Below are 20,663 nucleotides of genomic sequence, written 5' to 3' on the forward strand. Positions count from 1 at the left end.
TGTTTTGGAGCCTTGGTGATCTTGCTGTAGTGCTAGGGAATGATGTATTCTATAAGTTTGCAGCAAATTTGGCAACCTTATTATAGTCATTCAAGTTTGCTTAGTTGCTTTATGTGATATTTTTTATATGGTCCCAATGCTAAATGGGACAAAGAGCTAGTCTATAACTCAGAATTCTTAATAAAACTCAGAACTTGTAGTGACTAGCTGCCCAGAACTTTCACATGCTCTTAAAAATTATAGCATTGAATTGTATAAATAAGAACATTCATGTTTTGTTTTTATCAGCAGGTTTTGCTGTACTGCTTACATTAGTCTGCCTTGCTTACACGTTTGCTAGGTGGTGAACATCGTTATTCTTTTTGTGGGCATGTTTATTAGGAGATAGAAATTCTGGGTAATATCTGTTTACTTAGAAAGGAATATCAAATGATTAGTTTCAGATACTCATACATCATCCTACATTTTTATGTAGGAAAAAATAAATAAATAAAAAGAAGTTATGTACTCACCATAACATTCCATCTGAGTAGTTCTACTTCATTTGTCTTCAACCTGTGGGTCCAAGAAAATAGGCAAGCAAAACAAACTTCTCAAAAGTCCAAAAACCAAAGAATGGCAAACAAAAGGCAGAGGACAAAGTAAATTCACTCTGTAAGCTTTTACTAAAAAAATACACGATAAACATGAAGTGCTTTTCGTCTTGTTAAATACAAAGACTTCTTCTGATGCCAGTAAAACCTATCTTAAAACATTTTAAATAGATGAATACATTGTCATGTGATCCCAACCCACCAAGTGAAATCCAATTAAGGATCTATGCATGTTTTACACTTAAAGACATCAGTCCTATTTTACACTTTAGTGCCATTGCTTATTTCAACAATGAAGCATACATCCTACCCACCCCACTTATTGTACCATACAATGACTAGTACGTTCCCTTTGAGCAACAATTACTATCAAGGACACAGAAGAAGTAGAAAAAAATGAAAGCAATACAAGGAAAATAAAATAAAATTATCATTCTAAGTGGAAAACAAGTAGTCTATGTTACAATAAGGAATCATGCTGTTTAAAATAAAACAACCAAGAACAACTTTAACTTGAAGTATGCACCAGTTAAGTAATGACCTTATCACTCCCAGCACTTGGCCACAACTTATATGTGGTTAATACTTCAGTCATCTGTGCAAAGTTTTAAGTTTTAAAATACTAGAAATCGTACATGTTTCATTCAATCCTGGGAAATTGTATGCATTCGTCAAAATCTGCCAATATAACTCTCTTGCTTCTAATACTAATGTACAAGGGACCCCTCTCAGGTCCTGGGGTATTTGGTCGATGACCATGTATCCAAAATTATGTGTATTGTGTTCGTTTACATGTTTGGCTAGTGCATTGTCCAGTTTACTTTTGCCTATGGTATACTGATGTTCATAAATGCGTTCCTTGAACTTACATTCAGTTTTGCCAGTATAGTAAACTGGGCAAACCTTGCATCTAGCCAAATAAATGATCATCCGTGAATTACAATCAAACCTGTAGTTGACTTTGTATCTGATGTTCTTTACAGTAAAATCATTTGTTGTATCCACCACTTTACAATGCCACACCTAAACATACCTACATTTCTCGACCCTTCTCTCATTTTGTTTTCCAGTAAGCTTTTCAAATTTGATACTTTACGGAAAACAACTCTAGGGTGCGGGCTAGATAGCACAACATACCAACATGCATCCTTGAATGAAGTAAATGTTGCCTCTAACAGAATCAGAGGATATATTGAGTAATTGTTTATTGACAGTAGAACTGACATACCAGTCTACAATTTCATGACAATTCCCAGTCCAAAGACACCTTTATTATTTGGTATCCCGAAAATAAGTAAAGATATTATGAACCCACCAATGAGTCCCCTAGTCGATGGACGTAATTCCATTATGTATGGTTGTGCCAAAGTCGTCGACCACATACTCAAAAAATATATGGACAGAGTTCCATGTATTTGTAAGGACTCATGGTCCTTCTTGGAACAAATTAACAACTTAGGTTTCGAGGAAGAGTATGGGTCCTAACAGTCGACGTGAAGGACCTGTACACCTCAATTCCACAACAAACAGGTATTGAGTGGGTAATGTTGTTTCTAAAACAGGTCTTGTTAATAGGTGAACTATTGGACATTATTTTGTCTAACAACGAATGTTTGGAAAAGAATATTACCTCCAAAAGGTAGGTGTCGCCATGGAGTCCCCCTGTGGCGGTGGTTTCGCCAACTTGGTTATGGCGAAATGGGAAAATGACTACATCCAAACAAATGTGGATATCAAACAACATATTCACTTTTGTTGTAGATTTTCGGATGATATCTTCATCATAGTTAGAGGTGACCATGTTACAGCCCATGACCTTGTGTCATATTTCAACAGTACAGCCGAGTTTTTGAAATTCACACATCAATTTGACAATAATGTAATATCGTACCTAGATGTACTGCTCAGAAAGGATAGACAGAAAAAAGGTTATACAGCTACCTTATTTTGAAAGGAGACGTACTCGAACTCCTTTCTGCATTTTTCCAGTAGTCATCCCTTTTACCAAAAACGTGCAGTGTTCAAAGGTCAGCTGGTAAGGGCAGCCAAGATGGTCACAGAGATTTCTGATTTTAGGGTCAAATGTCAACTTCTGAAAAGTATGTTCACAAGTAGGGGATATCCAAACAACTTAGTCTATGACCTCATACATGAAGTCACCTATAAAAAGAGACATAGGATTATACCAACCATTATTATCTTCTGAGGTACAGAACGACATGGAGGTTAGGGAATCAGCTGCACCTACTACAATAAATAAAACTAACTTTCATTTGAGCCTGGTCACCACATTTTCATGTGAAACACACAGTTTTTTGAGTATAGTAAAGAAGAACTGGGAGTTAATAAACAACAATCCATCACTTGGTGAAAATTTAGGCCTGCACCCTAGAGTTGTTTTCTGTAAAGGATCAAATTTGAAAAGCTTACTGGAAAACAAAATGAAAGAAGGGTCGAGAAATGTAGGTATGTTTAGGTGTGGCATGTGTTCACAGTCTAAAGTGGTGGATACAACAAACAATTTTACTGTAAGGAACATCAGATACAAAGTCAACTACAGGTTTGATTGTAATGCTCGGATGATCATTTATTTGGCAAGATGCAAGGTTTTTCCAGTTTACTATATTGGCAAAATTGAACGTAAGTTCAAGGAACGTATTTATGAACATCAGTATGCTATAGGTAAAAGTAAACTGGACAATGCACTAGCCAAACATGTAAACGAACACAATACACATAATTTTGGATACATGGTCATCGATCAAATACCCCAGGACCCAAGAGGGGGTCCTAGTACATTACCATTAGAAGCAAGAGAGTTATATTGGCAGATTTTGACGAACGCATACAATTTCCCAGGATTGAATGAAACATGTACGATTTCTAGTATTTTAAAACTTAAAACTTTGCACAGATGATTGGAGTATTAACCACATATGAGTTGTGACCAAGTGCTGGGAGTGATAAGGTCATTACTTAACTGGTGCATACTTCAAGTTAAAGTTGTTCTTGGTTGTTTTATTGTAAACAGCATGATTCCATATTGTAACATAGACTACTTGTTTTCCACTTAGAATGAGAATTTTATTTTATTTGCCTTGTATTGTTTTCATTTTTTGACTTCTTTTGTGTCCTTGATAGTAATTGTTGCTCAAAGGGAACGTACTAGTCAATGTATGGTACAATAAGTGGGGTGGGTAGGATGTATTCTTCATTGTTGAAAGAAGCAATGGCACTAAAGTGTAAAATAGGACTGATGTCTAAGTGTAAAACATGCATAGATCCTTAATTGGATTTCACTGGGTGGGTTGCGATCACATGACAATGTATTCATCTATTTAAAATGTTTTAATTTAGGTTTTACTGGCATCAGAAGAAGTCTTTGTATTTAACAAGACGAAAAGCACTTCATGTTTATCGTGCATTTTTTAGTAAAAGCTTACAGAGTGAATTTACTTTGTCCTCTGCCTTTTGTTTGCCATTCTTTGGTTTTTGGACTTTCAACCTGTGGGTCCTCAGATCCATATCGGATCCGACACGGCCACATTTTCTAGCTACAGCTCCGAGCTCCATGCTCCTCCCCCTAGCCATAATGCCCCTAGTCTCCCTTCAGATCGAGTTTGCTGCCCAACAAATAACAATTACACAACCACACAAAGCTTATCCTTCAAGGGAAAAATACCACAAGACCCCCCTTAAGTCTTGGCATCAGCAAGGATCCCAACAGAAAAAGTCCAGAACAAGGGACATATAGCATCCTGAAGGATAAGGTTGGGGGGGGACGGTTGAAGACAAATGAAGTAGGACTACTCAGATGGAACATTATGGTGAGTACATAACTTCTTTATCTGAAGTAGTTTACTTCATTTGATCTTCAACCTCTGGGACAGAGTCCCCAGCTACCTTATCCTTGGGAGGCCCTCATGGAAGGCTATTCCGAAGCACCGCAGAGCCAAAGGATGGTCTACTCCTAGAAACCAAATCCAGCTTATAGTGAGATATAAAGGTGTGAGATGAGGCCCAAGTAGCAGCTGAACAAATATCATCCAAGAAGACCCTAGACCAAAAGGCTGCAGACGTAGCCATGGATTGGGTCGAATGAGCCTTCACTTTTCCTGAAAGAGACAAACCTCTATCCAAGTAAACCTGGGCAATGCACAGAGAAATCAATCCAAAGAGCAATAGTCACTTTTGAAACAGGTTTGCCTAAAAAGGGCTTGGAGTAGGACACAAAAAGCTGATCAGACTTGCGGAAGGACTTAGACCTGTTTAAATAAAATCTCAACTGCCTGTGTACATCCAAAGAATGTAATTTGTGTTCCCCTTTGTTCGTTAGTTCGGAAAAAATACCGGCAAATTAATAGTCTAATTGATATTAGCCTCTAAGGCTATCTTAGGGAGAAAGAACGGATTAGTACATAGCGAGACTCTACCCTTGTGAAAGATCATATAAGGGACTTTGATAGAAAGAGCTTGGAGTTCCAATACCTTTCTAGTGGATGTAATGGCAACCAAAAAGGCAGGTTTTCAGGTCATAAATTGCAGGTCCACAGAGGCCACAGGTTCAAAGGGAGGGGAGACCAGCACCTGCAACAACAAGGTGAGGTCCCACAGAGGAATGGGATCCTTGACCGGAGGTCTGAGGAGAAAGACACCTTTGAGAAAGATTTTACAAAGTTTCAAAAAAACTAATGAAGACATATCCAACCCAGCATGAACATTAGAAACTGTGGCTAGTTGGACTTTCACCGTAGAAGACCTAGCACCTTGATAAAAAATGCTAGCTAAAAATTCTAGAACCACTGGAAGTGGTGCAGTGAAAGGATCCAAAGACCTCTGAACAGCCCACATCGAAAAATTTTTCCATTTACTGCGATAAATTTTCCTAGTGGATGACTTATGAGCTACCTCCAGAATGGATTTAACTGGAGAAGATAGACCTTGAGTCCTAAGAATCATGGGAACTGGAGCAGCCAAGTAGTGAGCTTCAGGCTGCCCAGATTTGGGTGAGAAGACCCTGAGGGGGAGAAAGCAGGTCTGGGACTTGATCCAAGATTCATGGTGGAGTGACTAGGTAAGACCTTAGTAAGGGAAACTAAACCTGTTGAGGCCAGAATGGGGCGATGAGGATCACGGTGCTCCCCAGCCTTCTAGCTTTCTGCAGAAACTTCGACATAAGGGGAAGAGGAGGGTATGCGCATAAAGGAGCCAGGTAGGCCAAGCATGAATCAGAGCATCTCTGGGGGCTTCCCCGGGAGGGGGGGGGTTCAGACTGAAAAAACTTGCTGCATTTTGCGTTGGAAGGAGATGCGAAGAGATCGCAGCAAGGACGACCCCACTCTAGGAGATCTGTTCCACTACTGAAGGTTTCAGAGACGACTCGTAAGGCATCAGGATGGATCTGCTGAGCCTGTCCGCTAAGATGTTGGACCATCCCAGGATGTGCGTTGCCACCAGAAAACGGCCGGTGGAGATCGCCCATTCCCACACTCTCATGGCCTCTTGGCATAATGGGTAAGATCTGGTTCCCACCTGTTTGTTGATATACCAAACTACTAATATGTTGTCTGTCTGAAATGCAATCGTTCCCAGAGGAAGATGAGTATGTAGGCCTTGCAACGCGAGAAAAAACACACTCATCTCTAGGACGCTGATGTGCAAAAAGGTCCCGTGAGGGGGACCATGTCCCTTGGACTGTCCTTCCCGAGCAATGCCCTCCCCCCACTCAAGCAGGGAGGTGTCCATGTTCACCATGGTTTGGGGTATTGGAAGTTGAAAAGTATGTCCCTTGTGGAGGTCCAGAAACTGAATCCACCACCGAAGGCAGTTTTTGCACGCTTTTGAGATCCTCACTGGAAAGGACAAAGGGAGGTCTAACAAAGACTACTGTACCACTAAAGTCCACTGTAGAACGCTCATGTGAAGGCATGCCATAGGGAGAAGATTTATTGTGGCTGTCATAGAACCTAAAGCTCTTAAGACTGTTTCGGCTTTAAGTGAGCGGGTCTGTAGAATATGTGACACATATCCTCAAGCTGAGTATCCTGTCTGAGGTGAGAAACACCATAGATTGTACTGTGTCCAGCCGTGCCACAATGAACTCTAAAACCTGAACCGGGTGAAGAGCTGACTTGCTCAGATTGATAGTAATGCCCAACTTGTCTGCTAACAGAAGGAAGAAGTCCCTGGCTTGACATAGTAGATGTTCGGAAGGGGCGGTAAAGAGCCAATCATCCAGGTACGGAAAGACCTGAATGCCCTAAAGCCTCAGGTGAGCCACTGTCATTACTATGGTGAACACCCAGGGGGCTGTGGTGAGACTGAAGGGGAGGGCTCGAAATCAGTAATGATTGGCTCCCAGCTGGAAGCGAAGGAACCTCCAGGAGTGCCTCTGTATTTTGATGTGATAGTACGCATCCTGGAGATCTATCGAACATATCCAGTCTTTTTCCTGCAAAAAAGGCAGAATGGACTGGATCGTGACCATCCGGAATTTTGTCTTGGTTACCGACAAGTTCAACTGGGACAGATCCAAAATTGGTCTGAGGTCCCCTATCTTTTTTGGTACTAAAAAGAAACTGGAGTACACCCCGGATCTGGATTGGTCTTGGGGGACCTGCTGGATGACTCATTTTATTAGCAGTGATTGTATCTATACTGCTGCTTCCTCCTACTGCGTGGGTTGAACATACTAGGGGGTTTTGTTGGGAGGGGGTATGTTCTTGAAAGGGATGAAATAACCTCTGGATATAACTCGCAACACCCACTGATCTGTTGTGATGGACTCCCATGCTAGTGGGTGGAGTGACAGACAAACCCCTGACTGCTTCCAGAGATGGACAACTGAGCAACCCTTCAGGGTTGCTGTCCAGGTTTGTCCAAGAAAGGTTCTCAGGACCAGGAATTCCTAGGACCCCCTCTGCCTCTAGGGTGGCGTCTATACTATCCCCCTCTGCCTCTGGGGGAAGGTGAGTCCTGAGCGTCCCGGAAAAATGCCTGAAATTTGCAGAACCACATCTTCTTCTGACCGTGCTGGTTCTTGGAAAAGGACCTCTGAGGTGGAGAGAAGTGGACTGTCTTTCTGATTGTCTTCCCAAAGAGGAAAGAACCATCATAAGGCGCTTTGGTGAAAGACGCCTTGAAGGGCTCCGAGAATTGACATAAGTGGAGCCAGGTGTGGCGCCGAAAGGCAACGTCTGAGTCTGCTGCCCATGCGGCTCCCTCAGTGACATGGGAGAGCAAATGCATGGATGTTTTGGCTACAGATTTGAGGGTGCCAATTTGTGCAAACTTCTTCCTGTCCCCTGCCGACATGGACCCCACGGTTGACTCAGTGACTTCCTTGACCAGGTCTCTCTGGAGTCGAATAAAGTGTGCCATGTAGTTCAGCACCCTCACGCAGAAGGTCGCTAAAGCATAGACTGGCTTCCCAAAGTGGTCCAGCGTCCCCGACTCTCGGTCAGGCTGGTGGACTGTGGAATTCCCCAAAAAAATTGAAGTCAGGAAGCACAAGATTAGCTGCTTATTCTTTTATTTTTATTTCTTCAGGGCGAGTTCCTTCTTGGTGGCAGCCGCCACCATCATCGCATCTATAGGGGACCCCTTATGCCAGTGAAGTTTATCAGCAGGGGGGCTCAAGACCTTCTCCCGGTGTTTAGGTATCGGCTCTATGGTGCCCGGCTCCTTCCATGCCTTAGATGTTATCAGATCCATGAGTGGATCAGCAGGAGGGGACACCCAAAAGGTAGATGGGCCCTAGCTGAATGTCTCCAGGAACACAGACTCGCTTGGAGGTTGGTTTTGGGGCAGACCACCCCCCTTTGGCAGAGGATCTTCATGATGTCTCCAAAAGAGACATCCTCAGGGGGTGATCTTGGGGAACCTTCCCCTTCATCCAAGTCCGTGTCTTCCGTGAAAGACTCTGGAGGAGAGTTCAACTGCCTCCTTTTGCATGTACGCTTGCATGGGAGTTCCTCAGGGGGACTCTCTGGAGAGACCTTGCAAGCGAATTATTCCCTCTCTGGAGAGACCTTGCAAGCGAGTTATTCCAAGACCGGAACATCCTTGGGCAATATGGCTACAGGCTGTCCATAAGACGGCAAGATGGTCGGACCTGCACTCACGGCCAGGGGCATCTGGGCGGACTCCAAAGTCGAGATAGTCAGAGGCCTTGACCCTGCGAGAACCCTCTTCACCACACTGAATGCAGAGGGAGAACGGATTTCCTGGGCTGAACTTGTGGAGACCGTTCCAACCGGGGAGTCAGAGCCGAGCCTCTAGGAGCTGAGATGCCGAGGGGAGTGCTCCTCTCCAACAAGCTTGGAGCAAAGAGCACCCCCTCGGATACGACCCTGAGGCTATGGCTCGAAGAGCTCGGGTCCGATCTAGTAGGATCCGACACACTCAGGGCACTGGCCGGCATCGAGGTACAGGGTAACATCGGCACTGACCCCTCAACTCAGACCATCCTTGGATCCAACAGCTCTGAAACCGTGGGTCAGATCGGAAAAGGAGTAATAGGTCTGAAAACTGGTTGGAGGGTACCTGCTCCAGTGGGAGAAGGGCCTGGCAAGACCCCCATCTGGATTTTAGTGCAGATAAATCTCTGCATCATCTTGTCCATCTCAGCTTTGGAAAGGCTCCTGGTGGAATGGGAGGATGCTGCCGAAGTGGGTCGGGATAGCCGGTGAGGAGATGGCCTACTGGGTGACCGGCTGATCAAGACCTCAGGCTTGGGGGAAACCTCGGGGATCTGAGACGAGGGGAAGCAGGGCAGGAAACAGACTTGGTCTTCGGCAGAGGGCAGGCCTCAAACAAGTGGTCAGGGAAGCACTTACGGGGCCGGTCTTTCTTGACCTTATCCCCTTCCCTGGACCTCTTGGTGGGAGGGCAAGTCCCTGAGGCCAAGGAAGGGGAAGAAGCAGCAGCAGCAGATGCTGCTTTAGCTGGTGAAGGTGGGACGTCCTTCCCAGATGTGGAGGGCAATAGGCCTTTCACAATTAGTTTGTCCCACCTGTCCGAGCTCTGAGGTTAAACCCAGCGCAAACAGGACAGGGGGATTGGAGGTGAGCCACCCCCAAACAAACCACACACAGAGTGTGACCATCCGCCGGTGAAAGCTTATGGCCACACTCTGTGCATCTTTTAAACCCAGGTTTTGGGGCATCCACCTTGCCAAAACACAGGATCGAAGCAAACATACATGCACATATACACTCTAAGGAAAAGGGAGGAAAGAAAAGCCTACAAGAGGAGTGACAGCTACGAAGAAACCCATGATAGTACAGGAAAGGTTTAGAGAACAGAAAAGTCAAAGGTTTTTGACCATTTTACCTAAATACCAACTATGGAGCTTGGACCACGTTGCTAACACTATGGCGGCAAATGAGATCTGAATGCAGAAGGGAGACTGGGAGGATTATGGGTAGGGGGAGGAACACGGAGCTTGGAGCTGTAGCTAGAAAATGTGGCCATGCCAGATCTGATATGGATCCGAGGACCCACAGGTTGAAGATCAAATGAAGTAAACTACTTCAGATCATACGTTCACTTAAATCAGGATCTTTGAGTAACACACAAGTTCCCATTGATTTCCTTTTGAGATACCTTCATTAGAATGCAGTTTAAAGTTCTGCAGTCTCTTAGCCTGTTTTTCTGATCATATTTACTTCCTGTTAGAAGTGATTTTGCCTCTGGGTATTGAAAAGGGCATAATGATGTAGCTATGATTTTTACTGGCATCTTTCAGCATAACTTACTGATTCTTTAAACCAAAACAAAATGCAAAACACAAAATTGAAGCTAGTTATTACCTGATGAACCGGTATAATGGCACAGAGATTAACACCAATTTAAATATTGAGACAGCAATAATACATGGATCTACTGACTCTTCGTCTCCTAAATGAGTTTACAAAGCAGGCAATATCCTCATTCCTGGTAAAAAATGCAGCATATTATCTGAAATGCTTTCTATGCGGTCTACATTTTGCCCTCCTATTTGCTGGCACAATTAAAGCATCTTCCTACAAAGAACTTTTATGCACTATTGTCTGTTGTACATTCTATATGTTTCCTCTATTCTATGATATAGCCTTGTTATAATTTGTGTGGTTTATACAAGAGACAGAATCAGCAACAAAACATTTGTACTTCTGTTATACTCTCTTTTACAGTAAAGGTCATGTTTTAATGCTTTCTGTATTACTTTAATTTTACTGCACTGCAAACTGTATTAGCAAAGGTCATGCTTAAATGTTCAGTTCTTAGTGAATCATTTTTGTAGCTTTACTTTGTAAGCAAAGAAGTATGTAAACAGCCAGAGGACAGCCAGTGTCAATGTATTTCTAAGAGTCATTTTTGGCCACCTCCTCCTCCATCACTTCCTTAAGTATTAAAGGAGAAGTGAAAGCATTTTATATTTTTATCTTATCTTCATGTTCTACATTATATTAATCTCTCAGAGCACTTTAAGTAGTTACTAATATTCTTTTTTTGTTCTAACCCAAAATTATCTGAAAGGGTAGAAATACTGAATTAAATTTGTTTTTTTGGCTAAAATGATGAGAATATAATCCACATACATTCATGTAAGATCTTAGTATAAAAATTACAGCTTACTTATATGTGACTGATGACCAAATGGTCAGATTATAACTTCCTAAATACAACAGGTCGTAACTACTTTTAAATGCAGATCATATCAGGGATAGACAAGCATTGCGGGATTGCTGTTTTATTACTCCATTGTGCACTGTTCTCAAAGTTTCACTTTTCCCAACTTTCGTGCAACCAAGGGAATCACATATATAAGTCTGGAAACGTGGAGAGCTTACCTCATTGGGAAGGACACAGAGGGGGCGCGATCCCGTATAATAATGCTTACTTCAATTTGTGCAGTGGGATTTTGGGTGTAAAATATTCTCAGTCGGTACAGACTGACCAGATACTTTCTGAGTGATTGTGTCACAGTCATTCAAAGGAAAACAACAGAACTACTGCTTACTTTAAGAAACTGTGGGCAGAACGTCTGCAACCTTTCTTCAGTAAAAGATTCTGGTTTATGTTTCGTCATGTTTAAAATGTAATACAGCAAGCTTTGCCTTTTTTTTAGCTGCAAAATAGCATTTAAATTAGATTGTTTTTGAAAACCTAGGAAACAGCTGCAGGGATTCCTGATAATTCAATATTTGTGCCATTGGCAAAGGGGGTGGCTGACCCTGACACAAGGTGCTAGATGGCAAATTCAGTAGATGCTGATAGTGAGGAAGTGCGGTACTGGCATTCAGAAATGAATGATGATGCTGCATTTCTGGTTACAATGAAGCTCTGAAGCACTCTGTGTTTGGCAATGTAACAGTAGTAAGTCACTTGTTACATTAGCAGCAAGTAGTTTACTACAGTTAAATAGAAAAGAGATTTTTTTTATTTTTTTTTTTGGTCCTTAACTTTCAGAAGACCTTCTGAGTTGATGGGGGCTCCAGTCAGGTGAACTGCACAAGGTAGCAGAAAGGTTCATAAGTTCACAGGTAACTACTAGGCCACTGATTTGTGAGAATGTTTAGAAGCCAAGCCATACATCTCCACAAGGTTTTTAGCCCTTATACTTTAAGAAGAAATAAGCCAGATAAAAGCAAAACATCTACATTTGTTTTATTTTTTTTTTTTTTTACCAGGAAAGTCTGACTGGGCATGACATCCCCTTTTCAACAAAGGCTAGGGGAGAAGAGCTCCATATCTACATTACAATGCAGTAATACCATCATAGTTAAAGTAATACAAAGAAGAAAGTACAACCAATATTAAAATAACAAGAAATCATACATTCATCAAATTTTAAATGACATGAAATCATACATTCATCAAATATTAACCGGCTAGAGGACATGCGTAGAACAGTTCTTATAAAGGTCACCACCAATACTGAAGGAGATGAAAGACATGCCTGGAACATGTCAAAATAAGCTACTTGGCAGAAGTAGGATAGTGAGGAAACGGGTATAGAGAAAGGAGGAAGGGGCAAGGGAAGAAAAGGGTTGCCATCTGGTCAGGGGGCTAGGTTTGTGCAGGGACAGGGAAAAAAAAGAGAAATTCTGTAATAATGTCATCCAGGTGATACACATCAGCACAACCAAGAATGTTTTAGGAATTGCTTAAGTCTTATTTTAAATGTGCGTTTGTAATAAATCTGCATGAGTAGGAGTTCTGAGTTGTTTCTATGTTTCAGGTTTCTATGGAGAAGGATGGTTCTTGGAAAATTGGGCATATTAGGGGTAGCGCAGATCAGTGTGGAGTCATCAGCTTATTGAATTAAGGTGGCATGCTTGGCGCAGAGTGAATGTCATTTAAGAAAGTGTTAATAGGCTTCTGAGTATAGGGCCTTGTGTTGCACTTATGTTAATAACTTAAAAAGATGAATCATCATTTTGTCATTTTACTACTTGATACCTATCAGTATGGAAACTATTGGACCGTGAATGAGAAGTATGTGACAGCCCTAGATAAAAGAATTTTTGTAGTAATTTAGTATGGGATAAGTTGTCAAACACTTTTGACAAACCCAGGAAGAGGGAGGATATCAGATTTCCCAAGTTTTTATTTTTATTCACCACTTCTGCAAATTTGAGTAGAGCTTTGGCAGTGCTGTGGTGAAAATGAAAGCCATGTTGGGTTGGGGGACAGTAGGCTGTTAGTGGATCTGTAGTTCAGCAGTTGCGCATGAATACACTTTTCTAGGAGCTTGGATTAGAGGTGGGGTATGGCAATGTTCCTGTAATTGGAGTAATGATTTAAGGGTCCTCTCTTATGTACAGGAAGTATGAATGCCTTTTAACATATGGTAGAAACTTGACATTCCCATATGGTTCTATTTATGAGCACAGATACTGGAATGGAGATGACATCAACTGTCATTCGTAGATTAGATATTCTGGAAGGAAGTTGTACGTAATCAGAGTTGTAGTTTCAAGTTTAAAGAGATATTTCTTTATACTCAAAAGGTCTTCTGAAAGTTAAGAACCCAAAAAAAAATCTCTTTTCAATTTAACAAATGTAGATGTTCTGCTTTTGTCTGGCTTATTCCTTCTTAAAGTATAAGGGCTAAAAATCTTGTGGAAATGTATGGCTTGGTTTCTAAACATTCTCACAAATCAGTGGGCTAGTAGTTACCTGTGAACTTATGAACCTTTCTGCTACCTTGTGCAGTTCCCCTGACTGGAGTCCCAATCAACGCAAAAGGCCTTCTGAAAGTTAAGGACCAAAAAAAAAAAAAAAAATCTCTTTTCAATTTAACTGTAGCAAACTGCTTGCTGCAAATGTAACAGGTGACTTACTACTGTTACATTGCCAAACACAGAGTGCTTCAGAGCTTCATTGTAACCAGGAATGCAGCATCATAATTCATTTCTGAATGCCAGTACTTCACTTCCTCACTATCAGCACCTACTGAATTTGCCATCTAGCATCTTGTGTCAGGGTCAGCCATCCACTTTGCTAGTGGCAGAAAGACTGAATTAGCAGGAGTCCCTGCAGCTGTTTTCAAAAACAATCCAATTTAAATGCTATTTTGCAGCTAAAAAAAAAAAAAAAAGCTTGCTGTATAAAGAAATATCTCCGTAAACTTACAAAGCCAAGTCTGACCCAGCTCTGTTAAAAATGCTACATCTAAAGAAATCCAAATCCCTCCACACCAAACACTCCAGAGACCTCAACCTTATTACCACAATCAACAGAACGTGCTGGAAGGACAGGTTCATAACCCAGAGACTGCCCATGATATGGAATACACTTCCCATACATGTCAAACAGAGCATCTCACTGGCCCTCTTCAACAGAAATCTTGATGAGTGGATGGGAAATAGAAAATTCACCCCGGGGATCATTCCAGTGGCTCTACTCGACAGAGGCACTGGGAACTAAGGTTGAGTGGCACGATGCCAGGGTGATCCTATGCACTAGGCTTGTAAAGGCTCCAGGGCCATTAGCCAATACACACCTATGAACCTATAACAGAGGCTGGACATGACTTAAAGGAGAACTGAATTAAGTATGTTTGGGATTCCTGTAGGAGTAGTGAGTTGGAGGTGGTTAAATTAGAATGAATTAAAGCAGTTACTGTCTGTAGAAAATTAGTTTTTAAATTCTTGGCTATGGCAGACGGGGACTGATTAGGGATTTGGCTGAGAGCTACAGCTTGGGTTTAACTGATTTCAAATGGATGATCAAAAGATTTTGGATGTTTTGATAGTTTATTTTTTTTTGTGATTTATGGCAGTATTGTTTTGGTCAAGTTTTATGTTTTGTTTAGTAACACTTCTTTAGTGTTTATGTTGCTGAAGGTTTTCTTGGGTTTTTACAGTATGTCAAGTTTTCCATGCTTTGCCCTTTTTTCATGAGTTTTCTGGATTTTTGAAGTAGTTATGGGGAAGGATTGTCCTTGACTCTTTTTCTGATGGGGGCATATTTATTTAGTATTTTCATAAAGACTCTCTCCAATTCCAGAGTGGCTTCATCTAGCAGAAGAGATTTTAGTTTGTTCCAGCTGTAACTTTTTAAAGTTGAGACAAGAACTTCTGTGTGTGCATTTGTTATTTTCTGGACTTCTTTATAGTGGTGCTGCTTTTTTACATGGGAAGACAGTCTATCTGCAAAGGTGGGGAGATGTTCACTAAGGCTTTTAATGTATCAATATTTGAAATGTTGTTTCAGTTTGAACTGAGTATCCAGTCTAATACAGATGCTTTATTTGAAGGTTTATTATATCTAGTAGGATGACAAATTAGTTGTGAGAAGTTATACAAGTTAATACTGTTGGCGGGATTTTTGCCTGTAATATGGGATCAGCCTATGTTTAGGTCTCCTAGGATAATTGTTTCTTTGTTTAATATTGTTTGATACCATAATAATACATCTTCAGCTGTGCAGACGTTATTTACTGGTCATATGTACAGGGTTATTATGCACAAACTCTTGTACTGATTTAGTTTGGGAAAAGTGATAATATTTCTGCATTCTTAAAAAGAGCAAGTGCTGGGGTCTGCTTTAAAATACCGAAATGCCATAACATCAACTTGCAGAACATTGAGACGGAAACCATGAAATTTTACATTACCGAATGTTCACATCACCATAATTTTTCACCGCGAAAAGAGGCAGTTGACCAACATGGTGAACTTTGCTCTTTTCTCCACTGTAGTGTGATCTCGAAGTTGGTATATTTAGTTAGGAAGGGGTGTGGGGGTGAAGTCCTTCAGATGGGTGGGTTTTATTTGCCTCAGTTTGCTTTTTTTTATGTACTATTGGCCAAGTGTTTACTTATGCTGTGAAAAACTACTGTGATGTTAATGTAGTTTCGTGGTTTTTGTCTCGATGTTCTGCAAGTCAGCATTTTGGTATTTTAAAGTAGATCCGTGTGCTAATAGAGGGATAGCTGAGCTTTCTTTAGGTTTACAGTATGCCCTAAGGATATTGTACATTAGATGAAAAATTTCATTACCATTTATTTTGTGTTTCAGCCAAGTTTCAACAATGACCAGGATGTCTGCGCTGTGGTGGGATATAAAGGCATGAAGGTCTCTTAGTTTCTTGTTAATACTTCTATTTTTTTAGTTAAATCATGTAAGGCCAGTGTTGTTTTACTGTTGATGTAGCATTGAACTATTGTTAAATGTGGGTTTAGGGGTAGGTTTTACAGTGTGTGGTGGGCCCAGGTTGGGATGAATACCTCTACTGAGTTGTATGATTGATATGGGTTGATGAAGGAAGACACTCCATTTGATTTTAGTTTTAGTTCTTATACATTGTCTATTGGTTATTTTTCTTTTATGTAAGTAGGCTTGAGAAGGTTCATATACAAGATGTTATCGGGGAAGTGGGCTGTGGGTTGGTGATTATATATAAGGCTGTAACTGGTAAAGAAGCTTAGATAGCTGTGGGTGGGTACATAGTTGCCTGGGTTAGAAAAGGGAGGGAAGCTAACTGTAGTAGATAGACTATCACAGTGTGATGGGAGAAGAATAGTTATTAATATCTGTAATGTTCTAGGAGTGTTTTTGGTGTGCAAATGCATATGGATGAAAAAGGTTAGAGTTGTCAGTATAATATTGCTGGTAGAACAGCAGGTGGTTGTTAGGGAGGAGTCTTGTCTTATGTGAGGTCAACAGGAAAATAAGAGAGGTGATAATAAGATGCAGGTGGTGTACGGATGCAAGAAAGACACAATGTTGCAAACACTAACTTACCACTGCAAAACACAACAGGAGTGTTAGGTGTTACAATCAATGGCACAATGTGTTTTTAGTTTAGAACCAAACAAGACACAAAGTGGTTTTAACATCAGGACCTCATTCACAATTAGGGAGTACATAAAAGTAAAGGTGTCCACCCACACTATCTAAAGAAAAGGAAAAAACAGTTACTGTGTTAAAGTGGACTGCCACCATAAGTGTGTAATTCTGCTCAAAAATTTGCATTTACTACTGAGCAACTGCAAAACATAGTAAATGACAGTGTCTGCACTATGACATATTTAACTAAGGTGCATCTTCCAATGAATCCCAAATGTGGTCAGTACATACTGACCCTATCCATGACAACAGTGCCAAACAAGGATGAATCTGTAGTTATCCATCCATTCATCCAGATTATGTTTGAACAGTATAAGATAAGTACCTCATTTAATGTGTAGAGGAAGCTTATTCCAAATTAGTGGCATTCTCTGTGATATATATATATATATATATATATATATATATATATATATCCCTCCAACATGTACTATTTATTTGCAACACAGACTGAGATCTCTTGAACAGATGTTTATCCCTGCATCAGACTTGCAAATTGGAGTAGGTCCGGGACAGGTTCTTCTGAGGCTCTGCACATGAGGCAGAGATTGCCCCTCAGTAGCCTGTGGCTTTGAGATGGTCCGCATAGCTTTTATGATTTAGGCCCTTAATTTTCTTAATAGGAACGTGTTGTGGGCATTTGATCTGTGCCAAATGTTTGGATGGGTACATAATGAAGGGGGCATTACATTCAATGATCGGTCTGATGAGTGCAGAATACAGTGGAATTATTATATCCTTTGACCTCGACACCAGGAAAAATGGACTTCCTTACAACAGTGGATATGTGGAGATCAAAGGGCAGTTCATTGTCTACATAGGGATCCCAGCTCTCTAACTACAGGATCAACTTTCATGGGTGTGATGTCAATGTGATAGTTACAATGGAAGTCATGCTTGCTGAATGATACTATTATACATTTTTTGACATTTAGTTGTAGTCCCTGGTTTTGATACAAACTATTTGTTTTGGAAATACCCTCTTGAATGATCTTCATGTCCTCTAGGGAGTTAATGATGGCACCAACTTTATAGTCATCTGCAAACTTAGTCATCCACAGACCCTTAACATTTGCTTTTACCTTTGAGAACTAAATGCTAAAGAGGAGTGGTCCATGGGTGGAACCCTGTGGTACGCCGCCTGTGACAGGTCTTTATGGAGGATGCAGAGTAACCCACCCTAATTTCCTGGTTTCTGTTTGTGAGCAAATGTCCATTTATTTAGCTATCCAATGATTTACATTTAGCTTGGAGAGTTTATCTACAACACTCAAGTGTGGGATGGTGTTGAACACCTTTCTGAGGTCTAAATATGTGGTATGCACTGACCTAACCTCATCTATTGCTCCAGTAACTTCCTTGAAAAAGTCATTCAGCTTAAGTACCTCATATCTGGCTTGCATCTAGATCTGGAGTTCCCTGTTAAGCAAGAGGGTTTTTGGCATTATAGGAATTAAACTTATTTTTTACATACAATGAGCTGTTTTCTTTTGTTATAGAGCCTGCTTACATTAGGGGTTTACATTTAAATGTGACATTGTAGTTGCATCATGGGGAAAGCTGTTCCTATGCAACTATTTACATGTGCAAAGAATCTGGTGGTAAAGGAAACTGCATAAGCAGTGGGGTCATCAAGTTGGTATGAGAATTTGAATTAAGTCATGTCATCACTCAGCTGTAGTAGATCAGCTTTACTATAACCTCTGAATACTGAGGTAATGGAATAAGCTCCTGGCTTCAGTCTTACGGTGAAATTGACTAATTTCTGGTCTGATTTAACCAGGAAGGAAATTACAACTGGTGAGAGCAAAGCTGTCCCATATTGGCAAGGACTAAGCTAAATTCAAGTCCATATTTGTGAAATGGACAACTCACGCACAGCATCAGAAGCACATTGCTCAAGCCATAGCTGGGCTTTCATGTGATGACAAGTAATTCCTTTTGTGAGTTTGTTCTTTACAGATATGAAAAAAATGCCTATTTACGTAATTAATAAAATCAACTATACTTGATATCACTTAAGTACCAAAGACAGTTTTTCCCATCATCTTCTAAGAAGTCAGCTGATACCATTTAGTGATCTGAAAAAAATAAGCAACTAGCAAAATCGCCAGTGGATAACGTCTCACATTCTGTCCACATGAACATGTAGCTCGCTCACTCAGTTATGAAAATGTGAATAAAAATGTGAAAATTATCATAAGTAACAAGCAGTGGTTAACATCTTCACTGCAATATAAACTAGGACATTTTAGTACTTTTTTGCTTCCCACATTTGGCATTTCATATATCTCCCATAATTCGTTGGCAGATTACTTTTTTAAGGAACCTACCTCCAGTCATGCTTTCATGAGGAGGTATGGCTGTCAAATGGAAATGTGCCAAAAAGACTCTGCAAGCATGAATGACTTTTTCATTCATCTGTACATCAAGTCTTTTTATTTGTCAGCAATACATTATATTCAGGCACCCTTTTCCTCCTCATTCTCACGGTCTCTTTATGCTTCTCACTCAGTCTGCCAAAGACAGTTACTATAAAACAGATGTGTAACTTATTGGAAAGGAACCCTTATCACACCAAATGTATCCTCAGGTTCACCTCATACTCAAAATCCACCTACTTCCCAGCGAAAAGCTACATTAGTAGCACAACAGTAAATAGGATGTCATGAAACCTCAAGGCTTTGTACTTAGTATCCGTGACATTTTTCACACAATACAAGACACCAGCATTCTTTAATCTTTACCTTTGATACTTTAACTTTTCTAACATACTACAGAAAGATCAACATTAATCAGAAAAATATGCACACACAGCAAAACAAACAAACAAAATATTATTAGTGTTATGTGTATACTGTGAATTATTTTAACAGTAAAGAAAAAACAAAAATAAATCAGAATGCTAGCGTGTGTTTTTAAACTTCTCAGTAAGGACATAAAAGAAGCCGTGGTGGTGCAGCGGTAGCATTGTCATCTCACAGCAAGAGGTTCTCCCATTCGATTCTCAGCTGGAGCGCCTTCTGTGTGGAGTCTGCATGTCCTTCTGGCGGTCGAGTGGCATTCGAAAGACATGCATCAATGGGCGTGCCTCCATTGAAGGGTGGGCATCGGGCTGGCACCTCGGCACCGTAAAAAATCTACTGCCAATTATTAGCGGAACGGAGTTCCACTGTGGTGACCCCTAACCAGGAAAAGCCGAAAGAAGAAGTAAGGACATAAAAGCCTAAGCTGCTGTAATATGAGCTTCATAGCAACTGTAGAGAACCCTGAAATTCTGCATTTAGTATCTCTGAAATTTCTCAGCAGCATACAAGGTCCCAAAATACTTACAGAACACCTTTCAAAATGTTTTAATACAGTACAGAAAGTTTAAGAATAAACCATTACTAACAACTGAATACACAAGGAAAACGGTTTTGGTTTATTTTTGTTTTTTCTTTACTGTTAAATAATTGTCCATGTGTTAACACTCAGTATCTTTGAGAATTCTTACCACCAGTATAAAAAGTTACAATACCAGTGCTAGTAGATACAGAGAGAAACAAGATGTTGCATTTTGTACTTGTCTGTCAAAATCTTTGGTAAGAGTGAGAAAAGAACACAAACAAACAATATATGCAATCTGTACCTTTAACACATTACAGTGGCACTATATAATCCAAATATTCTGTACTCAATGTGTCTGAAAGTTCCAAACAGCAGTACAGAAAATATAAAACAATAC

The 20,663-nt window shown here is 40.6% G+C and overlaps 1 protein-coding gene across 1 annotated transcript in view; it reads right to left on the reverse strand.

Moving 5' to 3' along the window:
• LARS2 (leucyl-tRNA synthetase 2, mitochondrial) overlaps nucleotides 1-20,663 on the reverse strand; it is a 1,850,943-nt gene that overhangs the window by 1,269,848 nt on the left and 560,432 nt on the right. The gene's annotated exons all lie outside the window — the stretch shown is intronic.

This window comes from Protopterus annectens, chromosome 4.part1 (genome assembly GCF_019279795.1).
Source record: "Protopterus annectens isolate FY-2018-M chromosome 4.part1, PAN1.0, whole genome shotgun sequence".
NCBI classification, from domain to species: domain Eukaryota; kingdom Metazoa; phylum Chordata; order Ceratodontiformes; family Protopteridae; genus Protopterus; species Protopterus annectens.